Raw genomic sequence first — 12,986 nt, 5'->3', positions numbered from 1 at the left:
AATTACCTGTACCTCCAGCAACGGGGACTGGCTCACAATTACCTGTAACTCCAGCAACGGGGACTGGCTCACAATTACCTGTAACTCCAGCAGCGGGGGATTCAATGCCCTCTTCTGGTCTCCACGGGCATCCACATCATGCATGTACATTTTAAAGTTTATAACTGAAGATGGGTTTTTTAAATGTTATTTAAATGTGGTAAAACATTCGCCAACCACATTCGAGGCTCTAGGCTCCTCACACTCTAGCACCAAACCCAGTAATAACTGCAAACAGTTAAAAACAAAACAAAACAAAACAAAACAAACCTCCAAACCAAAACGAAAACCAAAAACCACACCAAGACAACAACAACAGAGTCAATGTCAAAAAAAGTACCAGTTAAGTATGTGGAGGTTTCACCTTGACCACCTGGCCCTATTGCTTTGGACCTGGGTTGGGGTGACATGTTCATCCTGGTAGGAACTTGTGAATTCTACTCGGGGTCTGGAGCTTTGCCAGCTCTTCAGTCTAGCACAAAGGCTTTTTAATTAAGTCTGGATTGGAGTCCCTGCCCTGCCACACATTAGTTGTCCTTGACAAATCACTCACGACCTCTCCGAGTCTTTTACATTCAACTAGAAAGAGATGGTTATGATGAAGGCACCCACCTCCCAGATTGTTGAAAAGAACAAAGAGCCTTCATCCCACGTACCAGCTATGGAGAGTGGAGTGGCAGCAAGACGTACGTGGAGCCCAACCATCCGAGCCTGAGGCTTACACTAAGGGAGATTTCTTCTGACATTAGCTACTTTATTCTCATAGCCTGTGTTCATAGACATTTCAAACTGAGAGTGATGCATGTCTGACATCCCAGCCCAAGGGAGGCTGAGGCTGGAGGACTAAAAGGCTAACCTGGGCTTTATAGTGAAAGCCTGTCTCAAAAATTCAATCACTTGATTCATCAACCCAACAGCAGTTTCTCCAGTGTTAATTTCTCCTACCCACTCCTACCTCATCTCTTCTGTTCCTGGGTAACAAGATTCTCAAGATAAATGGCTGAACCTGTTGGCCCATTCCAGCCATACCTGGTACTCAGCTCTTGTTGCTGCTGCTGGGGCTGCTGGGGCTGCTCATGAGGCACGTGGACCCCTGGAGTGACATTTGGGGATAAAAAGATGGATTTAGCTGCTTCTTCCCCCAGAAGTGACTCAGCTCCTGGAAGCTCTGTGACAGCAATGGCAGTTGGAGCCCTGGGGACTTCTGTACCTTAATGTTGCATTAACAGTAAATAAACTCAATTGTGAAATGTGCCCATCTTCCCCAGCCAGCCTGGACACTCCCTTGGTCTCTTCTCATGATTTACCCTCCTCAAGTGTCCAGTTGTTGGCAGGTAATGGATGTCTGCCTTTGGGAAAATACCAGGAGGGTGTGTCCTAGAATGTTAGGTTCTATCACACATGCTCAGACTGTACAAAGAAACCCTTGTAAGGTCTCATCTAATTATTTCCTGAATCTGCCCTGCTGAGATTTGAAGTCTTTTTTTTTATGTAACCAGACATGGCCTTTAATCCTGGTTTATCCTAATCCTTGAGGTGCCCTTTTAATAAACTTCCCAGACAACCGATGTCTGGAAACTTAAGAAAGGCAGAGTTTATGTGGACTCTCATCTTGAGGAGACAGTCATGGTGGGAGGGCACGATGGTAGGAGTGGAGAGATATGATCACATTGCATCTGCCACCAGTAATCAAAGAGAAGAGTGCTGGTGCTCAGCTCACTCCTTTTTAAATTCAGCCCAGGACCCCAGCCTGTAGTGACAGTCACATTCCTGGTGGGTCTCCTCTGTTAACCTCTAGATAGTTCTGCACACACATTTGCAGAGGCTTGTCTCCTGGCTGGTTGCAGAACCTATCATCGACAGTAATCCTAACCCTCACAATCACCTGCTAGCATGTTGGTATGTTCTGAGGGCAATGCAGTCAACACATAGATGGGCTGTCTATCTGAAATGCTTGGATTTTGTTTCACATTTGGGAGCTTTTCAGATTTTGGACCATTGTCACAGACTTTATGTGTTGACGCATCCCTAATTCAAAAGCCCAGGATTCAAAATGTTCCAAAAGGTCTTCTAATCTTCTGGGAGCATCTTTTCAGATCATTAAGGGTTTTAGATACTCAGTTTGTGCTCTGTTTTCTTTTATATATAATAATGATCATGCTTTTCAAGGATTTTAGAGTAGGACATTATCTATCTATCTATCTATCTATCTATCTATCTATCTTTTTTGTTAGACACATTTAAAAGCATAACTATTTTTCTTTTTTATTGGATTTTTTATTTATTTATATTTCAAATGCCATCTCCTTTCTCAATTTCCCCTCCATAGAAATCCCCTATCCCATCCCCCCTCCTCCTTTTTGCTTTTATACCATTTTAATTACATGCAAGTATTAAGGTCAGTTCTAGGTTGAGGGTCTAGCAATACAATAGATGCAAATAGTCAAGGAACAAGCAAGGCAATAAACACAAATAGTCAAAGAATAAGCAAGTCATTTTCATCTCTGAAGCCTACTTCCTTGTTCTAGCCTAAAATTTATATTCCTGTCTGAAATTATTTCGTTGTTCTAGCCTAATATTTAGATTTCTGCCTGAAATTACTTCTTTGTTCTAGCCTAATGTCATATTCCTGTCAAGCAGCCCATTTCCTTGTCCTTGGCCCATGTCAGCTTCTTGCCAAGCAGCCCCCAAAGCTCTCCACTTCTCCCCCTTTCTTATTTCATAAACAACTCTGAGCCTATCTTAGGTCATTCTGACAAGAATGCCTTCCTTATCCATCTTGGAATATGCATTATCAAAAGCAATGCACTTTTCTCTTAGGTTGGTAAGGCTCTGTGCAGAATCTTACCTGTCCTTGGCTTGCCAGCTCATTAATTTACTAACTCTGTCTGGGGGTCCATTTTCAGGTTCAAGCCATGTACTTTGGCTGCCAACATGTTAATGTTGTTAAAGACAAGCTCTACCAGGATGAGCAGGAATAAAAGTATTCCCAGGACAAAAAGGTCTAGCATGATCAAGCTATATATGCCATTCTTGAAGCTTGACCAAAATAGAAATACTGACCTCAGGCCATAGGTAATTTTATCTGCAGTATCTGCTGCATCAGTGTTCAGCAGAGCAGCATTCTTTACATTCATAAGCTCACTATGTAACATTAAAACATCCAGAGAGGTGTTAGAATTATGCCAAATGCACTGCAAGTGTCTTTAAACTTCTTCCTAATTACAATGACTACCACTGTAAATTTTAGAACTGACATGAATCCAAATGGTATTTGGCATGACACTTGAGATGGCTCCTTACCCTTAAATTCTGAACCTCCTTCAGATAATTTGAATAGGATAAAGAGCATCAATCCATTGTTCCAAATGCCTATCTAAATCCTCTTGTATATTCAACACATTAGTAACATTTTTTGCTAAATGATTAACAAAAGTAGCTGTCTTAACTTCTTGTGTCAAAGCAATTGCAGAGACAGTGGTGCTAGCAATTAATGTAGTTAAAGCTGTTATACCAGCAATAATCAAGCCCACTACCCTCTTGCTTCTGCTTAAAGCCTGACTCATTTCTTCCAGCACTTGCAAACTTTTTTTTTTTTTTTTTTTTTTAGAATACAAAGGTTCTATAATACTCAGGGCACTAAAAACAAAAAAGCTGGTTGATAGACCTCTGTAACTGACATGCTGGATTTCAAAACACAAACACAATTAGAAGGCATACAATCAATGCAACTTACAATAAACACTGTAGAAGAAACAAAAGTAATTTTAACTTGACAATTAAAAGAGACTTAACACATGTACTAAAACCTGTTTAAAATCCAAATCCTGCCCCAACTTTACCTCTTGCTAACATAACATCATAGATAACTACAGCTAACTTCCAAATATGTCTCTGAAAATGTCCAGATCCAGCCTTCCAAATAAAGACTGCTATTTCCAATATTGGATTGATTTTTAGACCAGTACATGATTAAGTTTGAGTACCTGGTCACCTTTAAGAAAAACACAAGAGTCATTATAACTTCTCTTTTTGATTCTCTGTTCCACGAGGTCTAAATACTTGAGGCAAGGCAGCTTGTCCCATCAGAGGTATAGGTAAGCAATGGTGGGTCATGAACTTATGTCCAATACAGCTTCCAGTCACCCTTGTCAGGGCACTCAGCAAGCTCACAGGTCAGCATCATTCTTGGTCCAGGCAACAGCATGTCTCACCTGTCACTCTGGCAGCCACCATGCTCCTTAAGCATCCTGCAGAAAAAACACAAACATGCTCTCTTCCCCATATTAAATACTTGATTGGGATCATGTCATATGCCAGTAAGTGGATCCTTCCCTTTCACCCATGCATAAGTATGCCTAGTTGTAGAGTTCCATAGATACTCAGCAGAAAGTTTCGAGGCATACAATTTTTTTAAAAAAAATTAAATAAAAAGAACACAATTTATATAAATTTGTGGTGTACGGGGATATACCTCCCCCTTTCTATTTTATGAAGACGTTGATTTAAGCTTCTATTGGCCCCTTCCATTGTCCCTTGTCCTTGACAATTATATGGAATCCTAGTAATACGGATAAATTGCTGCCGAAAAGTTTCAAATGCTGGTCTCGAATGCAATATCTTTTTCTTTTTATTATTGGATACTTTATTTATCTACATTTCAGGCATTATCCCTTTCTCCATTGCCCATTTCAGAAACCCCTTGTCCCATCCTCCCTCCTCCTATTTCTAAGAGGGTGTGCCCCCACCCATACACCCACTCCTATCTCCCTGCCCTAGAATTCCCCCTCACTGGGGCATCCAGCCTTCAAGGGACCATGGACCTCCTCTCCCACTGATGCCTGACAAGAGCATCCTCCACTACATATACAGCTGGAACCATGGGTCCTTCCATGTGTGTTTTCAGGCTAGCTGTTTAGGCCCTGGGAGCTCTGGTTGGTTGGAATTGTTGCTGTCCCCATGGGGCCACAAGTTTCTAAACACCTTCAGTATTCACTATAAATCCTCCACTGGGGACCCTGTGATCAGTTCCATGTTTAGATGTGAGCATCCTCCTCTGTATATGTCAGGCTCTGGCAGACCTCTCAGGAGACAGCTATATCAGGCTCCTGTCAGCATGCACTTCGTGGCGTCCACAATGTTTGCATATGGTGATTGTGCCTGCTATGTATCCCCAGGTAGGGTACTCTCTGGACAGTCCCTTCTCCACTCTCTGTGCCACACATTGTCTCATATGTCATACTTTGGTCTTTCTTCTTCTTGGGTTTCATGTGGACTGTGAGTTATATCTTGGGTATTGTGAGCTTTTGGGCTAATATCCACTTATCAATGAGTACATACCATGTGTGTTCTTTCATGAGTGGGTTACCTCGCTCAGGATGGTATTTTCTAGTTCCATCCATTTGCCTAAGAATTTCATGAATTCACTGTTTTTAATAGGTGAGTAGTACTCCATTGTGCAAATGCACCACATTTTCTGTATCCATTCCTCCGTTGAAGGACATCTGGGTTCTTTCCAGCTTCTGGCTATTATGAATTAGGCTGCTATGAACATAGAGGAACATGTGTCCTTGTTATATGTTGGAGCATCTTCTGGGTATATGCCCAGGAGTGGTATTGCTGGACCTTCAGGTAATACTATGTCCAATTTTCTGAGGAACCACCAGACTGATTTCCAGAGTGGTTGTACCAGCTTGCATTCTCACCAACAATGGAGGAGTGTTTCTTTTTCTCCACATCCTTGACAGCATCTGCTGTCATCTCAATTTTTAATTTTAGCCATTCTGACTGATGTGAGGTAGAATCTTAGGGTTGTTTTGATTTGCATTTCCCTGATGACTAACAATGTTGAACATTTCTTTAGGTGCTTCTCTGCCATTTGAGTTTCCACAGATGAAAATTCTTTGTTGAACTCTGTACCCCATTTTTTAAAAGGTTATTTCATTGTGTGGAGTCTAATTTCTTGAGTCCTTTATATATTTTGGATATCAGCCCTCTATCAGATATAGGATTGGTAAAGAGCTTTTCCCAATCTGTTGGTTTTGTCCTATTGACAGTGTCCCTTGCTTTACAGAAGCTTTTCAATTTATGAGGTCCCATTTGTCAATTGTAGGTCTTAGAGCATAAGCTGTTGGTGTTCTGTTCAGGAAATTTTCCCCTGTGCCCAAGTATTCGAGGCTATTCCCAACCTTCTCTTCTATTAGTTTCAGTGTATCTGGTTTTAAGTGGAGGTCCTTGATCCACTTGGACTTGAGGTTTGTATAAGGAGATAACAATGGATCAATTTACATTCTTCTACATGCTGACCTCCAGTTCAACCAACACCATTTGTTGAAAATGCTGCCTTTTTTCCACTGAATGGTTTTAGCTCCTTTGTCAAAGATCAAGTGACCATAGATATGTGAGCTCATTTCTGGGTCTTAAATTCTATTCCATTGATTTTCCTGCCTGTCTCTATACCAAAACCATGAAGTTGTTTTTGTTTTTAATCACTATTGCTCTGTAGTACAGCTTCAGGTCAGGGATGGTGATTTCCCCCAGAAGTTCTTTTATTGTTGAGAATAGTTTTCAATATCCTGGGTTTTTTGTTATTTAAAATGAATTGAGAATTGCTCTTTCTAACTTTGTGAAGAATTGAGTTGGAATTTTGATGGGGATTGCATTGAATCTGTAGATTGCTTTGAGCAAGATGGCCATTTTTACTATATTAATCCTGCCAATCCATGAGCATGGGAGATCTTTCTATCTTCTGTGATCTTCAATTTCTTTCAGAGACTTGAAGTTCTTGTCATACAGATCTGTCACTTACTTGGTTAGATTCACACCAAGGTATTTTATATTATTTGTGATTATTGTGAAGGGTGTCATTTTCCAAATTTCTTTCTTAGCTTGTTTATCCTTTGAGTAGAGGAAGGCTACTGATTTGTTTGAGTTAATTTTATATCCAGCCACTTTGCTGAAGTTGTTTATCAGGTTTAGGAGTTCTCTGGTGGAAGTTTTGGGGTCACTTAAGTATACTATCATATCATCTGCAAATAGATTTTGACTTCTTCCTTTCCTATTTGTATCCCTTTGACTTCCTTTTGTTGTCTAATTGCTCTGGCTAGGACTTCCAGTACTATATTGAATAGGTAGGGAGAGAGTGGGCAGCCTTGTCTAGTCCCTGATCTTAGTGGGATTGCTTCAAGTTTCTCTCCATTTAGTTTGATATTGGCTACTGGTTTGCTGTATACTGCTTTTACTATGTTTAGGTATGGGCCTTGAATTCCTGATCTTTCCAAGACTTTTACTATGAAGGGATGTTGAATTTTGTCAAATGCTTTCTCAGCATCTAGTGAGATGATCATGTGGGTTTTTTCTTTGAGTTTGTTTTATAGTGGATTATGTTGATGGATTTCTGTATGTTAAACCATCCCTGCATTCCTGGGATAAAGCCTACTTGATAATGGTGGATGATTGTTTTGATGTGTTCTTGGATTCTGTTTGCAAGAATTTTATTGAGTATTTTTGCATTGATGTTCATAAGGGAGATTGGTCTAAAGTTCTCTTTCATTGTTGGGTCTTTGTGTGGTTTAGGTATGAGCATAATTGCGGCTTCATAGAATGAATTGGGTAGTGTTCCTTCTGTTTCTATTTTGTGGACTAGTTTGAAGAGAATTGGTATTAGGTCTTCCTTGAATGTCTGACAGAATCCTTCACTAAAACCATCTGTCTGGTCCTGTGCTTTTTTTGGATGTGAGACTTTTAATGACTGCTGCTATTTCTTTAGGGGTTATGAGACTGTTTAGACGGCTTATCTGATCCTGATTTAACTTTGGTACTTGGTATCTGTCTAGAAAATTTCCATTTCATCCAGATTTTCCAGTTTTGTTGAGTTTTGTAGACTTTTGAAGTCGTATCTGATTTTTTTTTAAATTTCCTCAGTTTCTGTTGTTCTATATCCCTTTTTATTTCTGATTTAGTTAATTTGGATACTGTCTCTGTGCCCTCTGGTTAGTCTGGCTAAGGGTTTATCTATCTTGTTGATTTTCTCAAAGAACCAACTCCTGGTTTTGTTGATTCTTTGTATAGTTCTTTTTGTTTCTACTTGGTTGATTTCAGGCCTGAGTCTGATTATTTTTTTGCTTTCTACTCCTCTTGGGTGTATTTGCTTCTTTTTGTTCTAGAGCTTTCAGGTGTGTTGTCAAGGTGCTAGTGTATGCTCTCTCCAGTTTCTTTTTGTAGGCACTTAAGAGTTATGAGTTTTCCTCTTAGCATTGCTTTCATTGTGTCCCATAAGTTTTGGTATGTTGTTCCTTTATTTTCATTAAATTCTAAAAAGTCTTTAATTTCTTTCTTTATTTCTTCCCTGACCAAGTCATCATTGATTAGAGCGTTGTTCAGTTTCCATGTATATGTGGGCTTTCCATTGTTTTTGTTATTATTGAAGACCAGCATTAGTCCATGGTGATCTGATAGGATGCAAGGGATTATTTCAATATTTTTGTATGTGTTGAGGCCTGTTTTGTGACCAATTATATGGTCTATTTTGGAGAAGGTACCATGAAGTGCTGCGAAAAAGGTATTTTTTGTTTGTTTGTTTTAGGATGAAATGTTCTATAGATATCTGTTAAATCCATTTGTTTCATAATTTCTGTTAGTTTTACTGTGTCTGTTTAGTTTCTTTTATCTGTGCATTTCTGAGAGTGGGGTGTTGAAGTCTACCACTATTTTTGTGTGAGGTGCAATTTGTGCTTTGAGCTTTAGTAAGGTTTCTTTTATGAATGTGGGTGCCCTTGCATTTGGAGCATAGATGTTCAGAATTGAGAGTTCATCTTGGTGGATTTTTCCTTTGACAAGTATGAGGTGTCCTTCCTTTTCTTTTTTGGTAACTTTAGGTTGAAAGTTGATTTTATTCGATATTAGAAAGGCTACTCCAGCTTGTTTCTTGGGACCATTTGCTAGGAAAATTGTTTTCCAAACTTTTACTCTGAGGTAGTGTCTGTCTTTGTTATTCAGGTGCATTTCCTGTATGCAGCAAAATTCTGGGTCCTGTTTACATATCCAGTCCATTAGTCTACATCTTTTTATTGGGAAATTGAGTCCACTGATGTTAAGACATATTAAGGAAAAGTGATTGTTGCTTCCTGTTATTTTTGTTATTAGAAGTGGAATTATGTTTGTGTAGCTAACTTCTTTTGGGTTTGTTGGAAGATTACTTTCTTGCTTTTTCTAGGTTGTAGTTTCCCTCCTTGTGTTGGAGTTTTCCATCAATTATCCTTTGAAGTGCTGGATTTGTGGGAAGATATTATATAAATTTAGTTTTGTCATGGAATATCTTGGTTTCTCCATCAATAGTGATTGAGAGTTTTTCTGGGTATAGTAGTCTGGGCTGGCATTTGTGTTCTCTTAGGGTCTGTATGTTATCAGTCCAGGATCTTCTGGATTTTATAGTCTTTGGTGAGAAGTCTGGTGTAATTCTTATAGGTCTGCCTTTATGTATTACTTGACCTTTTTCCCTTACTGCTTTTAGTATTTTTTCTTTGTTTTGTGCATTTGATGTTTTGATTATTATGTGATAGGAGGAATTTCTTTTCTGGTCTAGTCTATTTGGAGTTCTGTAGGCTTCTTGTATGTTCATAGGCATCTCTTTGTTTAGGTTAAAGAAGTTTTCTTCTATAATTTTGTTGAAGATATTTACTGGCCCTTTAAGTTGGGAATCTTCACTCTCATCTATACCTATTATCCTTAGGCTTGGTCTTCTCATTGTGTCCTGGATTTCCTGGATGTTTTGGTTTAGGAGTTTTTTGCATTTTCTATTTTCTTTGACAGTTGTGTCAATGTTTTCCGTGGTATCTTCTGCACTTGAGATTCTTTCTTCTATCTCTTTTATTCTGTTGGTGATGCTTGCATCTATGACTCCTGTTCTCTTTCCTAGGTTTTCTTTTCCAGGGTAGACTCCCTTTCCGATTTCTTTTTCTTTCTACTTCCATTTTTATTTCCTGGATGGCTTTGTTTAGTTCCTTCACCTATTTTGTTGTGTTTTCTTTTAATTCCTTAAGAGATTTTTGTGATTTCTCTTTAAGGGCTTCTACCTGTTTACCTGTGTTCTCCTGTATTTATTTAAGGGAGTTTTTTATGTCCTTCTTAAAGTCCTCTATCATAAACATGAGAAGTAATTTTAAATCTGATTCCTGCTTTTCCAGTGTAATAGGGTGTCTAGGACTTGCTATGGTGGGAGAACTGGGTTCTGATGATGCCAGGTAACTTTGGTTTCTGTTGCTTATGTTCTTGTGCCTGCCTTTCACCATCTGGTTATCTCTAGTGCTACCTGCACTCATTGTCTCTGACTGGAGCCTGTCTCTCCTGTTATCTTGATTGTGTCAGAACTACTCAGAGTCCAGATGTCTCTGTGATCCTGTGATCCTGATCTCCTCGGTGGAAGAGCTCCTGGGACTCTGGATGGCTCTGGGATCCTTAAATCTGTGATCCTGGGCATGTTAACGCTCCTGGGAGTCCAGCTTTCTCAATTGCTCTGAGTGCAGTGGATTCTCCTCTGCTCTGAGTGCACTGGTTCCTCTAGGATGGGTCAGGATATGGTGTCTTCATGGGATATACATCTGTATTGTAAATAAATAAAATATCCAATTTTTAAAAAGTGAATAATATGATGACACTTTATTAGTGATCATCATCATTATCCATGCATCAATATATTAGATTTAAAACCCCCAAATTAAGTGAGCAAAGAATAGACATTGTTTTAATAATAAAAAAGAGAAAAATCTTTTAAAATGAAGTTAGTAGGAATTGCCTATCAGTAAAACCCCCTCCGAGCTCCCTCCCAACCCCCTCCCAGCCTGAGTTTAGTTTTTTCAATCTATCCTACCTCCTCTCTCCAGCAGAACATTACTGTCCCAGTCTATGGGGATCTAGGCATTGAGCCTGGAGCAATGGGAACTAGAGATACGGAATGGGAAGCAATAGTCAGGTCCAGGTCCTATGGTGATAGGGGACTGGCAGTCAGGGGCGTCAGTGCAGGGGAGGGGCTGAGCCCGAGCTCCAGGTACAGCTGAGTTCTTGCCTTTCACCCACATGCCATGTATCTGATGACAGGTTTCTGTGGCACCTGGCCATCTCAGTGTTTAGGTACTTGTTACTTTATGTGATCCATGCAATGGAGTCACCTCTTCCTTGATCTGATATGCGTGATAAGTTCTTGAGCCAAGTTTCCTGATAAGATTTTAATGTACCCATGTGCTTTTATAGTCTCATTTCAGTCTTATAGAACCACAGGGATAAGTCATTTATCAGCTGTGCTGGGCGGATGGTACCTGGCAGATGCTGTCATTTCTGGTTCCACCCAGGGGCAGTCATCCTTTTCCCTCAAAATAGAGACAAAGGATGCTTGTAAAATGGAGTAGCCTAGGGCAAGGCATGAATCAAAAGACCACTGTTTTATACAACATGGAATAAGTTAGAGCAGGGACCCCTGGGTCTCAGCACTTGACACACCCATGTGGGTGCTTGGGTTCCAAACTCAAGGCCTTCTGCTTGCATAGTAGCCACCCCCTTCCAGCCCCTTCCCAGCTCCCTGCCAACCCTTCCCAGCCCGAGCTTAGTTTTTTCAATCTATCCTATCTCCTCTCTCCAGCAGAACATTACTGTTCCAGTCTAGGAGGATTTTGGCATTGAGCCTGGTGCAATGGGAACTAGAATATGATTGTGGGGGTATTGGGTGGTGGTGGGGTCTGAAACACAACCACATGGCCCTGAGGAGACCTTTGTCCAGCCCATAATGCTGAAAAGTTTCCTTCATATTCTCTATATACATCTTTACTCTTCCTCAGCCTCAGGAAGTTGTGTGGAAGAAATTAGCACATACCTCTTAACATAAGTTGCCTGCACCACCCATAAAGGCCTCAGAATATTTCTTCTTTTATCTACCCCTGTTTCTTCTGGAAATGTAGCCAGGTGGAACTTCGTCAATGTGTGTAGAGGGCTGCCTTTGGGGACTGTCATTGAAAAGCCATATGTGAGACAACTTAGAATTCTTTACATTGGGAAACAATTTGTAATATGGCCACAAATAGAAGTTCACAGCACTGCTAAGAAGCAGCTGAGGACTGGGGCATGCACATGATATGTACTGAGGAAGAAGACCAAGGAATGACAAACCCAGACTACAGAGCAGGGGCTGCATGGGCATGTTTAATGGTTTATACAGGTATATATTAACATTTTGGTAGATCTTTATTCATCCATTTAAGTATGTTTGAGGCTGGAAGGTTGGCTCAGAGGTTAAGAACATGTAGTGCTCTTGCAGAAGACCAGAGTTCAGCTCCTAGCACTCACATCAGGTGTCTCAGAACCTGTGACTACAGTTGCAGGGGAATTTTACACTTCTGTCTGCATGTAGGTAATTTTATACAGAGGCCAGGTGCAGAATTGCCCCCTTCAGTGTCATGCTGGGGCTCAGAAAGTTTGGACTCGGGATTTCAGATATTTGTATTAGGGATGCTCAACCTCTATCACCATAGTGATGTTCCATGGACTACCCCAGGGAGTGATGACAGGCCTGTCACCTTGGAAACACTTGGCAGTCAGAGACAGAAGGATGGGAGTTCATGGTCATCCTTGGCTACATAGGAGATTCAAGGGCAACCTGGGCTACATGAATCCTAGTGTCAAAAATGAATAAACCCAAATATTGTGTCTAAGTGTCTCTTTCTTTTTCCAAATGTGATAATTTGTTGTGTTTTTTTTTAAGAAAATGAAAAAGAAAAAGGAAAGCCTGGAGGGATGCCTATTAAATGTGATTAGTGGCTCTTGCTGGGTATTGTGGTTATGGATAACATTTTTATTATATTCACTTATTTATTTATTGTGGGGGTAGGGCACATATGTGCCACAGTGTATGTGTAGAGAGAAGAGGACAATGTGGGGGACGGTCTTTCTTTCCATCTTGT

General features: G+C 40.2%; 1 protein-coding gene across 2 annotated transcripts in view; it reads left to right on the top strand.

Moving 5' to 3' along the window:
* Bmerb1 (bMERB domain containing 1) overlaps positions 1-12,986 on the top strand; it is a 138,278-nt gene that overhangs the window by 49,531 nt on the left and 75,761 nt on the right. The gene's annotated exons all lie outside the window — the stretch shown is intronic.

Source organism: Grammomys surdaster, unplaced genomic scaffold, assembly GCF_004785775.1.
Source record: "Grammomys surdaster isolate TR1022 unplaced genomic scaffold, NIH_TR_1.0 334, whole genome shotgun sequence".
In the NCBI taxonomy this organism is placed as follows: Eukaryota; Metazoa; Chordata; class Mammalia; order Rodentia; family Muridae; genus Grammomys; species Grammomys surdaster.
Note: the sequence above shows the minus strand (reverse complement) of the source record. Positions and strands in the feature narration are given on the sequence as shown.